Genomic DNA, 14845 nt, shown 5'->3' on the forward strand with positions numbered 1-14845 from the left:
CTGCCCCCTCTCCCCATTTTCACATTCATTTCCCACACTATACATTTTTTTTCGACCTTTCCAAACGCAGCCATGTTCTGCATTTAACATTCGCCCACATAACTGGTAATACCCACATTATAATTACAGTGCCTTACTTATCCACATTCTCTCATATTTTGTACATCCCCCACATTGTGATCTGTACTCCCACAAACGTGATGTTACGCCACATTTCCATGCACATTCACATTATTTCCCATAAGTATACTCCCACATTATCCCCGCGTTAAACAATCTTCTGGTCTATATTCCATACCCACCCACAATCACTCGGTCGCCCACACTCCTACATAATCTACTCTCGCTCACGTTCCCACACCCACACGTTTGTAAACAGTCCAGACACTTAGGCCTAATCATTGCAATTATGAATATGAAAGGACACGTGTTCGAATGATAGCACTAATGATAATTTCAATAGGCCTAGTTCACTCGCTCTGTCCAGAGATTCTCCAGAAAAAAATACGAAACAACAGTCAACGACAAGAACAGCAACACCAACAATAATGATCTACTTGTTGCTTCCCACAAGGAACAACAACAACATCCTGTTCCTTGTTTATTTTTGGAAGCCACCTCAGGCCGACCTTTTTTTTCTCGTCTCGTTGGGGTGACCTTTTTTCCTCCGGTTATAGCTCACGGTGTCCTTGATGTTTTGCCCATTACCCCTGAGTCATACACCTCTCTCTCTCTCTCTCTCTCTCTCTCTCTCTCTCTCTCTCTCTCTCTCTCTCTCTCTCTCTCTCTCAGTTTTTACAATGTATTCCATGTTATATTGCACTCTAATGGTAATATGTCTTTTAAGTGGGGGATAAGTTCCTTATGTTTTCCGCTGCTCTCTCTCTCTCTCTCTCTCTCTCTCTCTCTCTCTCTCTCTCTCTCTCTCTCTCTCTCTCTCTCTCTCTCTCTCTCTTATCGTTTTCAGGCGTATTTTATACCTTCAGTTAATGGAGTCATTTAAACTGGGGATCTTTTAGCCGTCGAAGGCTTGAAGCCAAAAATTGACCTGTTGGGTTTAAATCTGTATGCAGAAAAATCTTTAAATTCACAATAGCTAATGTTGTCATAAAGGTTCCTTCCATTTTTTTTTCATTTCAGTCTTAATCCCGGCCGCAGATTCCTTAGATGTATGCTGGTATTGCACCAGCCCCGTTTTTTTTTGGCCATGCTCCTAGGTTAGGTTAGGTGGGTTAGGTTAGGTTTTAGGTTAGGTTAGGTTGGGTTAGGTTAGGTTAGGTTAGGTTAGTAATTTTATAGTATTTTGAGTGTGGGAAACATAATGAGATTATTTTCAAGAAAACTGTATGGTTATTTTTTAAGATATGGCGTCCTGCTTTTTTCAAGGTCTCGGTACTCGGTTACATCCCGGGAAAATGCATCCCGTTCTTGAGTTTGTTATATAGCAATTTATCGTTTTGATTTTCCCCAGTAATAACCAGTGTCAATACTGTTCTTCCCCGTAGATAGGGGGTAGGCCCAGTGCCATCAGCGCGCCTCACGTGGTGCACTGTAGGCATTACTTAAGATTCTTTGCAGGGGCCCCTTCTTTAGGCCCCTAGCCGCAACCCCTTTCATTCTTTTCACTGTACCTCCTTTCATGTTCTCTTTCTTCCATTTTACTTTCCTAACAATTGTTTCATAGTCCAACTGCAAAAGGTTTTCCTCCTGTTACACCTTCCAAACCTCCTTTTCTCTCAATTTCCCTTTCAGTGCTGAATGACCTCATAGGTCCCAATGCTTGGCCTTTTGGCCTAAATTCTACATTCCAGTACTATTCTTGTTATGTATTTGAAACTCCTATATTTCCTCCCAGTAATTCTACGGTTTTTTTCTTATTATTATTATAGCGAACCACATTAAGCAAAAGTCCATATAGACTCTTAATGTCTCGGCAAAAGACGTCTTAATTCACGCTAATTGCTCTAAATTAACATAACGCTGAATGTAATTAACTCGCAATCGTTAAATGTTCACTTAATGGCTTCCATGGCTCCAGATAGATTAATTATGTAATTAAGTGTTCCTTTGAAACAAGCCTACTTCCGAGTAATGAATGTGGGAGCAGCTGTGGTTGTTGGGGGGATATAGGACTCTCAGTGGCGTAGCTGGCATTCCATCAGTGGGGCGGCGTAGGTGGGGCCAAGGTGTTTTGTGGGGGGCAAAGAAAACTACACAAAACTAATGTACCAATTCCATAATTAGTAAAATATACTATTCTCGAATGCGTATATCCATGTGAACGAAGGAAAATAATAGTGTTAGTAATTAGTAAACCTGTATTTGAAATTACAGAGATCAGTTTTCAATTAATTTTCAACTCATACTATATGCGAATGTATCAAATAGTGTAAGGCTTCAAGTTTAGCTACAAAGGGAATGTCCTAATTTTGCTACTACTAAGAACTTTCTTTTATCAAAACACTTCGGAAAAAAATCCTATGAAACCATAATACATATAATATTAGTCATCACTTCACTGAATTCATGACTATAAATATTTTATACTGCATTTTAAAAATACTGCTTTCCTCTTGTTCAGTTCATCAGTAGTTCCACTCTCTGCCGTCAGATGTCACCCCAGCGTTAAGTTCAGTGGTAGTGTTGCCAGATGGCAGGAAATTCAATACCTTTGGCCCTGGATATTTAATTAAAATAAATGTTGATTTTAGTTAATAAGGGACCTTATTAATACGCGCACATCCACTATTATAAATTTATGTAAGAGGTTATGTAAATACTATAATCATTTACGGTCTAATAACTGGATAATATAGTTATTTTTTACAATTTCATCAGGAGAATTCTGGACTCAGGGATTCGTTAATATTGGTCATACTGTTTGTTACTTGGTTCCTTCTAAGGAGTATGGAGTCATATTAATTCTAGATTTTCTTGTTTGTGACGGTAAATTTGTAAGTTGGAAATGTGTATATATATTGTTTTTGCATCTGTCCCAGATTATGGCCTGACTTTGCATATGTATGACCTACATATACAAATGGGTAACAGATTTATTGATAAATCCTGATAGGCTAGGCTAGGCTAGTGTGGTGTTCATGTGTTTGTAACTTACACAAAGTTTTTGTTTTGGAACACTTAAAAGTAAAGTAGTCAGGCAGTTTTTGAACCTCTGAACCCTGTGGTGTCTTGAACAAATGGGTTTTGCCTATTTGATAATCAGTGTCGACTATGCAATTTTTTTTTTTTAAGTTCTTGCAATTTTTTATGTGGTTCCTGGGGAGGTAGCCATTAGGATCTAGGGAAAGGTAGTCCTACTTAGTTCTAGGATATGGATTGCTTGGCTTATCCTCCAGTAGGCTTGGCTGCATTTAATGAGTAGTGAAGGTTTTTCATTTGGCCTTAAAATATGCTTGATCATTTTTTGAGTAGGACTGGCATTATGCCATTTGTTTGCTAAACCGTTTTTGAACGTGGCCCTCCATTTCAAAGCAGATTTGGGTACCACACGCGAGGTCTAGTTTAGCATGACCTAAGAAGTTAGCACAAGTTACTAGACTAGCTGACAAGTCATGTGTCTATTCGACTGATACTTTTAACTGTGCCTGTCTGCCCAGTTTTGTAAGTGACTATCCTCTGTGTACAACTGATATGTAGGTCTATCAGTTTGTGAATTTTTATTTCAGTGTTGACTAGTTAACATTTGATTTAAAGGGCTAGGACAGAAGAATTTAATTACCAACATGACTGGGATTTTTTAAAATTTATTCTTAATCGCTACAATGTCTATCTCCATACTCGGAATTGTGATATATTGGTTGCTGTTTTCAGATAAGCCCTGGCAGGCCAGCTGCGTCAGTTACTGAACGGCTGTAGTTAGACGTAGCCGAAGTTGATGACATCTCCCATGCAATGGATTCTTGCAATTCTTCCTCATTGCAAGTGGCCTACAGGCGTGTCTTAGGTATGTAAATTGTAGTTATATATACAATGAGAGAACTGTATTTAAAATTTTCATTATTATAATTATCTAATGTTTAACAGTAGCCTAAAAGAAAGCAATATTTAGGAAATATCTAAATGGGACTTGAAATCTGCCTGTCTGTGGAGACTATTTTAGTCTTCTGCAGTTCAACCTTCTATTAGGCAAGTGCTGTATCAATGAGCATTGCTGTACTGAGGTGTAGAAATCTCTTGGTATGTGTAACAACTTAACAGTATAATCAATGCAGTAGACAGACTGCAGATATAATTTTATCTACCTTGGGTAGCAAATTACATCCTTACATATAGTGTATGACTACATTCCCCTAGTGGATATAATTAACCAGTGTAACTTAATATTTTGCTTATATAAGACTACTTGACTGAAATAAGCTTTCATGGATTATTTTTATCAGGCTATCTTACTGGTTAAAGTTTAACTAAGTGTGATCCTAATATTATCATCACTCATGATGTCTTCTCTGTGCTTTATCTTCCACAAATCTCCACACATCTTCAGCTTCCCTTTTCATAGGCCTCATACAGTTAGGTTAGGGCTTTCCAACTCTTCTGGTGCCCATAGAACCCCAGCTGACACTTGTACTGTTCTCCCAGGGTAGTATAAAGGTCAAGGACAACCCATCTCCATTTCCTTATCATTGTCTCGTCTATGTACAGAACCTCAGTAATGTCCCACATGGTAGTATTTCTAAATGTAACTTGCCACGTGCCTCCTAATATTCTCTCAGAGCTTCATTCTCAGATCGACAATCTTTTGGACATAGTTTCTTGTCACATAATGATTAATGTCTGAATAAGTATACAGATCATACTAGACTTATGTATATTCCTACTTTCATAGGAGGCAGTTTCAGTCTGTTTAATTTCCAAATCTAATTCAGCCTGCCCATTGTTTGATTTAAATTTTTTTTCTAGTCTATCACCAAATTACGACTCGAGAGAACCAGGACTGGGATATCATTGTTCCTAAATATTTAAAAGGTTGAACCTCATTAATCCTTTCTCCATCTATTGTTATTTCATCCCTTTGTGCATACTGTGCCCTCATTAATTCTGTTTTTCTTCAATTTATGTGGATATGGCGAGTCCCATCTCTGTAATGCGTTCTGTTACGCAAGCTTTCTAAATCGAGAGAGAGAGAGAGAGAGAGAGAGAGAGAGAGAGAGAGAGAGAGAGAGAGAGAGAGTGAGTGAGTGAGTGTCTATCATTTACTCCACTTAACCTTATTTTGTGTAACCTGAAATTCCTGAAAAACAAAAAGCTGACATGTATCATGAGGTATATGTAATATTGAAGGTTGTGTGCTCTTAAATATTGATTTCAAATCGCTGCTTGGTCCCAAGCACAGGTCTACATACGTCTTTATTTGCTTGTATGTTTTTTGTTACTTGTGTTAATGTTCTAAGACTGTCTGTTGGATGTAATTGCCTAACCTAAATTAACCTAACCTAACCTTACGAGCGTGGTACTGGCCTTGCTAGTGCTCTTACCAACAGAGTGATTTTCACGTGTTGGTGTAAATTTTTGGTATTCAAAGTTACTCATTTCCACTTCATGACAAGTAGTTGCCTAAATTTCTTTTGAGACATTTGATTATGTATGGGGAGGCTCAAAAATGTCAAATGTATGGTTTTAAATCAGCTTTGTCTGCTTCAAAACTTTATCTCATCTTCCTTGTTAGCAGAGTAGCACTTAGTACCATCATTGACTTTTAAAATGGTCCAATCTGTTTGCTTCAGAGTAACCCCCCAAAGATGCGTTTTCAAATTTACTGGCTTTACACACTAGCAGATTCAAGGGGCGGGGGTGGGTGATGGCGCATCTGGGTAAGGACTGCAAATATTTTTGCAAAATATTGGATTGTTGTGAAGGTATTTTTGTTGTTAAAAAGCCGGAACATAATTTTCCAGTGTAATAACATTTTCTTGAACTGTGACACGAATGAGAATAGAAATATAGGGTTTTGTGAACTCATGACGAATTCGTGTAATGTAGTTACTAAGACATTGCTTTCATACATCTCAGGGTACAAGCAAATGGATGCAAGGTTTTAATTTTATTTCAAGAGCGTATTTCTGAAAGATGTTCGTCTGTGATTTGCCTGTTGATGGCTAATTAAGATTTCAAAACCTTATACCATAGTGTAATAACAGTCAATGCATATGCATGAGTAAGATGAGAAATTTCAGACCTTCAGATCCTGGCCTGCACTGTATGAAACCAATTAAGTGTACAATTCTCCTTATTTTTATGCATTCGTTTGGCTTTTCACCAAATGTTCCTGCGTCATTTTCCTCCCTCTGCTGTCTATACGCCTTACAACATGATATAATGAGAATGGCTGGAGAATTTTGTGGAAGTTTTCAGACTTACCTTTTTCCAGGTCACTGCTTGTTTAAGATGCTAAACCATTGCCTATTTAATCAATGTTTTTGCAAGTACGAGTTTTTCTTTTGAAATATCTTAACATCAATGAATGCCTTTGGATTTTGATCGACTCTAAATGGAACTGGGTCAGTTTTTTCGCGTCGCAATGAGTAGCACACCATTATTTTTTTCAGTAGTGCTTGCTTCCCACTTCATTTGTACCCTAGAGGAGGTATTCTTTTATCTGAAACTTTCATTCCATTTTTCATAATGGGACAAAGGTGATGGTTCTCCTGAAGGAGTGACCTCTCCTTTTCAGTAAAGTATTCTTTGGCCAGTTCTTGTTTGGAGTTTGGTGGCCATTTTGTTCCAGTATACAGTTTGTTTATAGAGTTGTATTGCTTCCCCATTGTTAAGCTGACAGTTACCAAGGTAGCGTCATTTCTCTCTCCTAAGTCAGTAAGGTTTCAGATACCTCTCCCTAATTATAAGCTCACTGTAACTAGTCCTACCTAGATCAGACGAAGCACTTCAGCTAGTTGTGCCTGCCTGGAGTTGAGTGCAGTGGAGTTCTTATTCTTACTATACTGCTTCAGTAATTGCATTGACTATTAAGCCTGAATCAGTGGACAAGGATTCAGTGGACAAGGTATGTGAATGAGAATGAATTGTGCAATATTGTAAGACACAGAAGTGACCATTCATGTAGCTGTACTCATTTTGATTTGCATATGGCTGTAAGATTAATCTGTGGTCCCAGAAAAAGGTTGGTTGGTGCCTTCCCTTGAAATGTAGTAGTTCCCTTCAGCTTCACTGAGACTTTTAATCTCTTGGTCACGAGTTGCTGGTTTCAAGAGCTAGACCAATGTCTTTTGTATAACACTTGTTCTTGTGAGAAGCTGTTTAATGTTGTGATATGGGGTGACACTTTTATATGAGGGAAGAGTGACATTGGATTTTTATTCTCTTACAGGCATGTCCTGTCAGTAAAATCATCTCTTATACTAAGTGTGTGAAATGAGCTAAGATTTTATTTCAGCCATTTGTCGGTATTCTGAACGCATGAAACAGGCCTGTAGCAGATGGCTCTCCTACATAATTTCAGGGGATGCAGTCCAGAAATGTCCATGCGTGTGCATGAAGGGTTTAGCATGAATTAGTATGAAAAATCCTGAAGGGAAGGCAGCCCTCCTTTTTTCTCAAGACTCTTATTTTTCTCACGAGAGTAAAAATTGATACACGTATCAGAGTGAACACACAGTTTTTCATATGGTGAAATGAAAGCTGATTAAAATTAAAAATTTATTTCTGTTTTATTGAGGAGGGCTCATTTTAATTCGTCTTTTATTGTTTACAGAGTACGCAGTGAGTGAGTATCAACTTAGACTTGTCCAGGATGCCTGGAACTTCACGAGGACAGGCAAAAGGAAGACAGATTCCAGCTCAAGTGAGAGTCGAGGAGTAGTTCAGCCTGGACAGAGTCAACTAATCAAGACAGCAAGAGACAGACAGACTCCAGCAACAGAAAGCCAGGGAGAGAGAGTTCAACTTGGACACATTTAACTAACCAAGAGGAGAACCACCAAGCCATAAAAAGACACCAAAGGTAGTCGAGGACGACTTTTTGACTTGGACTGTCAACCAAATCTCATTCAGCTCAATGAAGAACTTTTTACTTCCAACTCTAATCATTCAACGCAACGATGAACTTTTAGATGTTTAAAATACATCATGACGATTCAACAGACTGATGAGCTCTGTGGCCATCGGAGATCTTAGTTCTTAAATTGTTGAATCAAAGTTTAGACTATGCTTCTAGTAGAATCCTTCTCGTGTCAGCCCCACAACTGCTTTTCCTCAAGTGTCCTGACGTTCCTCTGCACAGTAGCACTCTTGCTCAGTTACTGCAACTATTCCACACAAGTTTCTTCTTTATTACTTGAACTAGTCCACACCTTTCCTCCTCCAACTCGCTTGCTTGTTTGGGAGTTTATCTTCAGCCGTGCTCCCCAATTCTTCACAGGTTTTACACTGCTGCTGAATCTCTGCACCTGGAAAGTAACACCAGAAGTTATTCATTTTGCATATTTTTTTCAAATTCGTTGGTTTGTTAATTTTACAGCCTTGGTTAAAAAAAAAAAAGCCAAAAGAAATCTCAGTCAAAAGTTCAAAATGAATAAAGTTTGATGTCACTATGATGATGCTTATGAAACTTAGCTTGACAACCAAGCTGTGTCAGCAAACCAGTTCATGTACAGTACCATGAAATTATTTAAATAAAGCAACATGTACCATAAAATACTAAATAAAGCAACATGAGAAAGGGCAGGAGTTTTTATTACATTCAGATTTTGAAGCATTTAAAATTAAATACTATCATGAAGGAAAATGTGAGACTCGATTTCTAATAACTTACCTAGACCTGAACTGAAGAAAGTAAAGGGTAAGACGCACTGCTAAGCCCCAAATTCAAATAACAGAAATCGTAGATGCATAATTATTCTTGATCTGCGAAGCGTTTCAGAAGGCATGAAGGGTGTTTCTTCCATTCCCAAGCAGTTGCAACTAATAAGGGTGTTGAATCTTCCATTCCCAAGCAGTTGCAACTAATAAGGGTATTTCTTCCATTCCCAAGCAGTTGCAACTAATAAGGGTGTTTCTTCCATTCCCAAGCAGTTCCAACTAATAACAACGCTGTGGGAACCAGGGACTAAGTCGCCTGTATGGAGGAACAGGAGAGAGAGAAAGAGAGGGTAGACATGGAGTGTAGATGAACTTTCTCAGCCATGACAACCGAAACCTGAAAATACAAAAAGAGAATGATACCAATTACCAAAGTGCAAACCAAACTTTGACTTGTAAGCTATGGATACAAGTATACTTTAAAACACACACAAATCAACATACCTCAAGACCAAGAAATCAGATTGACAACCAGGAGTAAAAGGTGACAGATGTACTCGTATGTTTACAGTTACGACTTAGTCTTTCTCCCCACACCAGGGTGACTTAAAACCAGGTTCCTACTACCAGTGTGTCATTGGCTGGAATAAAAACGCAATTACGACTTCACTACGGACTGTATTTTTGGGTAATAGGTGATTGTATAAGGTGATCCTTGGTGAAGACTAATTAGTGCAAAAACTGTTTAGTAATTAAAGTTAATTTTTTTTCTCCAAATCATATATATGTATGTTAATCTATCTATGGCCTATCAATCAATCCTTTATTTGGAAACTTGCTAAAAGCGATCCACAAGGAGGAGAAACAATTGGAGAGAACAGAAAATCATACAAAGAATTTCTGCTGGGCTGCTTCTATATCTTTCAATGAAAAATAAAACTATTCATCATGAAACAAAAACTTAAAAGTGGAGATATCTGACCATAAATCCTGTATTGCTCGACCTATCAGAACTGTGGTTCCATTGTTATCGATGTAGGTCATCTGCAGATGAATCTTGTCATACAGAAATAATCTGAAAAGAACTTTTCAAATTACATTACGGCAATGAGTTTTACCCCCCAAAATTGAAATTTAAGTTTGAGCCTACTCGTCTATAAACATTTGTAAACAGATGCATAAAAACTGTTTTGAAAATTAACCCAAACACTGCTGCTATTAAAACAAAGTACCAACCTATATATAATAATGAGAACTCTATAACCTCCGTCTGTTTTGAATTTACAATCGACTGTCCTTAGTCCGGAATTGTTTGCAGTCCTAAATACCAATATGCAATCCTAAATAATAATACTATTCCTAGTAATATACACTTTTCGAATAGTACACACTATTCCAAATAGTATGTGCTATTCCAAATAATATGCACTATTCCATATAATATACAAATTCCAAGTAACATACAGTATGCTATTCCAGGTAATATATGCTATTCCAGGTAATATATGCTATTCCAGTTAATATACACTATTCCAAATAATATGCACCATTCCAAATACTATACAAACTCCAAATAATATATACACAGAATGTGACTTTTTGGCGAGGACGTTTTGGCATACGTTTTTTGGCGAAGGACATTTTGGCATATTTTATTTGCAGCATGTCACTAACTTGCTGTTTAAAGGTGTTTCTATATCTAACAGCCTTTTCTATCTAATTTCAGGTTATTTAGCTTTTAACTTTTAAACAAAACAACAGCTAGATGACTGTCATTACATAGAAAAAGACTCATTACATACAAAAACAAAATTTAAAAACAGCCTTTCTATTGATAGCAAATTTGAGGTTATTTCGCTTTTAATGAAAACGACCATTAGATGACTCTCATAACATACAAAAACAAAATTTAAAAACGCCTTTTTATCTAAATTGAGCTTATTTAGCTTTTAAACAAAACAACAGTTAGATGACTCTCATTACATACAAAAACAACATTTAAAAACAGCCTTTGTAGCGACAGAAAATTTTAAGTTGCTCAGCTGTTAAACTAAACGACCATTAGACGACTGCCATTACACATTAAACGAGTGCAGAAAGGAAGGGATGCACACTACGAGCAATTAATAGCTGGTCATTCTCCACAACACAAGCTGGAAAAATATTAAAACGCGGATGAAAGAATGAGGAGAATAGTGTCCAATTACGGAACAAGAGAACCATTAGAATACCTGCGAGGCATCACAGCTCATGACTTCGAATGAAATTAAAAATGATGATTTGCAGTTTGGTAATTCCGTTGAATTTATTTTGTACTATCTAAACTCAATTTTAATGCTTTTTAGAATAAAATTTTTTTAATGTATTTGTTATCCTCCCATAATGTTTGTGCGCCAATGCCAAAAAACATACGCCAAAATGTCCTCTGCCAAAAAAAAACTACGCCAAAATGTCCTCTGCCAAAAAATATCTACGCCAAGAAGTCCTCTGCCAAAAAACGTAAGCCAAAATGTCCTCTGCCAAAAAACATACGCCAAAATGTCCTCTGCCAAAAAAAACATACGCCAAAATGTCCTCTGCCAAAAAATATCTACGCCAAGAAGTCCTCTGCCAAAAAACGTAAGCCAAAATGTCCTCTGCCAAAAAACGTAAGCCAAAATGTCCTCTGCCAAAAAAAACATACGCCAAAATGTCCTCTGCCAAAAACATACGCCAAAATGTCCTCTGCCAAAAATATCTACAAGAAGTCCTCTGCCAAAAACGTAAGCCAAAATGTCCTCTGCCAAAAACGTAAGCCAAAAAACAAAAAAACATACGCCAAAATGTCCTCTGCCAAAAAACATACGCCAAAATGTCCTCTGCCAAAAAATATCTACGCCAAGAAGTCCTCTGCCAAAAAACGTAAGCCAAAATGTCCTCTGCCAAAAAACGTAAGCCAAAATGTCCTCTGCCAAAAAAAACATACGCCAAAATGTTCTTTTGCCAAAAAAACATACGCCTAAATAAACTCTGCCAAAAAATCTACGCCAAAAAGTCCTAGACCAAAATATACAGTACTATTCCAAACAATAATACTTTTCCAAATAATACACACTATTCCAAATAATATACAGTCATGGAATACTTAACATTTTGCCTTCTAATACCCAAAACCTGTCATCCACGGACGGAACATCAAATTATGACAGTCAAAAGGTACTTTCACAACTGCTGTGACTGTACACTGCCAACCATTCCCAAGGGTACAACAGACGTGTGCCCTAATCAGAGGGCCTGAAAGGAGGACACTGATGCAAAATAAGAGGCTTCGTTTAACAAATTATTATGAGTTTCACGTGGTCATCTCACAATCAGACCTCTTCCATACTCTTTCGAAATCTGAAATATTTAAAATTTCACATGATCATCTAACAATCAGACCTCTTCCACAGTCTCAAATCTGAATTCTTTTCAATCTTTGTTCATCCTCAATGAGGGAGCTGACCGGGTTCTCGACCAATATGGTCAAATGTTGACTTACAAGGCAAAAGGTATTCTGCAGTTTTCTTCCACACCGACATAATTCATTTTATCACTGCTCCTAAAGACTATACGTGTATAACTTTTAGAGGGTCGTCACTTTAGTGAACTACAGATAAGCTGTAAGTACTCAAGTGCAACTGTACATAAATTCTACAGATAATCTTTATATCCTCAAGTGCAACTGTACATATAAAATTCTACAGCTAAGCTGTATGTACTCAAGTGCAATTGTACATTCAAAATTAATCTAAGATAGGCACCTGGAAGCTTTACCCGGACCTGGCCTGAGGAAATCAAAAGCCTACATAGGAAACAAAATGCATGTGGTTTTCAAAATGGAGGAATGCAAATCTGGGAAAACTTAATGAGCATCCATACTTTTTTCTGTGTAACAGAAAATCTGCAGATAATAAAGTCCACCCTTGGTGGTCACAATTTACGATCTGTTTAAGACCAGTATCCATACTTTTTTCTTTGTGTAACAGACAATCTGCAGATACTAAATTCCACCCTTAATTATCAATTATAAAATCTGTTTAAGAAAATGCATTAAATCAATGTACTCTGATGTACGTATGATGCATTTGCAAAAGTATTTAAATGTTGCAATAGTTATAATAATCGTTTTTATGATTTCACAACACTCAAAGTGGGACACCTCACCATAACTCCCTCGTAACGTTGTTCACCTTTTGGAACTTTTGAGTGTCCTGCTATCAATTTGGGTCATCTGCTGATGAATCTCGTCATACGGTGATAATCCCTGAAAAATTTCGAAATATATATCAGCAACGATTTTTACCAATAAACGAATGACATTGAAGATTCAAATCAGGCCCACTCTTAGTCCATAAACATTTGCAAATAGGTAGAAGAAAAATGTTGAAAAATCACATTGACTGCAACTTCAAAATTACGGTTATTTTTCGTTAGACTCCAGCCACCTCCAACATTATAACTGACATTTTTCTTGGGTAAAACACATCAAAACAAAAAATTTCTTCTCAATACATAACCTTTGCAAATGCTTAATAATAGAGAAAAAAATTAATCAAATTACAACTTATAAGGTAAGACAATACCAGCCCCCCACCCCGCTCCATGGCTAATACGGCAAAATTGTAACCAGTAAACACCTCTAGGTTACGTTAGATTGGTATTTTTAGGTTCTTTTAGTGCCCTATCATTCCCTAGCCATTTCTGCACGAAAAACCCAAAATGGTTTTTCATGCAAAAATGGCAGGCTGGAGTCTTCCGAAAAATTACCAAGAATACAATAAGCTTTTAGGAGGAAAAACTGTGTACTTATCTGTCCCTGATTACTAATACATAATTCAGAATAATTTTCATGTTCCATATAATATTTCCACTTTAACTTTTAATAGAAGGAAGACACACCACAATAACTTTGAGTCTAATCACCAAATTATGACAATCAAAGCCACTATTAAAACTTTGTTGAAACTGAACACTAGCAAACTATTTTAGCCTACCTGTTGTGTAACAGGCTATGCCCTAACCATAGGGGCTGAAAGGACTGCACTTTTGAAGACTGGGAGACTTAATTTTTGAAAATTTTTGAAATTTGAAAATTTGAAAGTTTCATGAGAATTTCCATTTAAAAATACGTTAATGCTTCGAACCTTTTCAGCTTTGTTCACCCAAAACAAAGAGGTTAACTGGGTCCAAGCAGAGGCCAAAGAAATTCTGTGGTTACGTTAGGTTAGGTTACCTCTTCAAGACCACAATGATACAGTTTTCTGGACAGGGGTCATTACGTAAGTGTTCTGAGGGGGGATATTTGAAAACCAAAGATGCGTAAAAGAATATATACAATGCGTTTTAACAACAGGAACGCGTCACTACAGTGGCCTCTTTCATAATATACACAGGTTCTAAAATTGTTTCATCCACGAGGCTAGCCAAACTTATTGAGCACAAGGCATTACATACATCATTTGATAAGTTATTTGAAAAGGTCAGTGTCAAACTAATATGGCATATGACCCTTATAAGTGTCAAATATTAACGAGGTCTTGGTGAGCTCATATTGATAGTAACGTAAAATCTGCCCTTCGAAAAAGTTATGTACAAGTATATATCCAACACTGCAAGGCATCCCAATTTCTAAAGGTTTATGCTTATCTTAACCTCCTTAAATATTTTCCTCATAAGTAACCCTCTGTCAACCAATTACAGCCATGACAATGTTGGTTGGGGCTAAAAGTCCAGGAAAGTAACCAAGATTACCTTACAATATGGCCTAACCATTGCCAATACTAGGCATGCACTCTGCCAATACTAGGCATGCACTCTGCCAACACAGTCAAGTCAATCATGCCTTAATAAACCCCAGGAAACACTTTTTATTTCAATTGAACAATACTGTTAAATGTACGTTTATAGATCTTAGCATCTTGTGGCCACAGTTCAACATCTCCACATTCTTTACATGTACTTATGTTCCTATTGAGGGGAGTTGTACAGGCCTTATATGAACATCACAAATTTGCAACTCCAATAAGTCATGGATAGCATAATGGCCTAT

At 37.2% G+C, this 14845-nt stretch overlaps 2 long non-coding RNA genes across 2 annotated transcripts in view; one reads left to right on the forward strand and one right to left on the reverse strand.

The window, feature by feature from the left end:
- The window catches only part of LOC136842911 (uncharacterized), a 177075-nt gene extending 168379 nt beyond the window's left edge, over positions 1-8696 (forward strand). Inside the window, exons 2-3 of the long non-coding RNA XR_010854374.1 lie at positions 3832-3964; positions 7730-8696. This is a non-coding gene — a long non-coding RNA (uncharacterized lncRNA). The remainder of the gene's footprint in view (positions 1-3831; positions 3965-7729) is intronic.
- A 2919-nt stretch (positions 8697-11615) lies between these two features.
- Positions 11616-14845, reverse strand: part of LOC136842914 (uncharacterized) — a 196133-nt gene continuing 192903 nt past the window's right edge. Inside the window, exon 3 of the long non-coding RNA XR_010854375.1 lies at positions 11616-13060. This is a non-coding gene — a long non-coding RNA (uncharacterized lncRNA). The remainder of the gene's footprint in view (positions 13061-14845) is intronic.

This window comes from Macrobrachium rosenbergii, chromosome 10 (genome assembly GCF_040412425.1).
Source record: "Macrobrachium rosenbergii isolate ZJJX-2024 chromosome 10, ASM4041242v1, whole genome shotgun sequence".
In the NCBI taxonomy this organism is placed as follows: Eukaryota; Metazoa; Arthropoda; class Malacostraca; order Decapoda; family Palaemonidae; genus Macrobrachium; species Macrobrachium rosenbergii.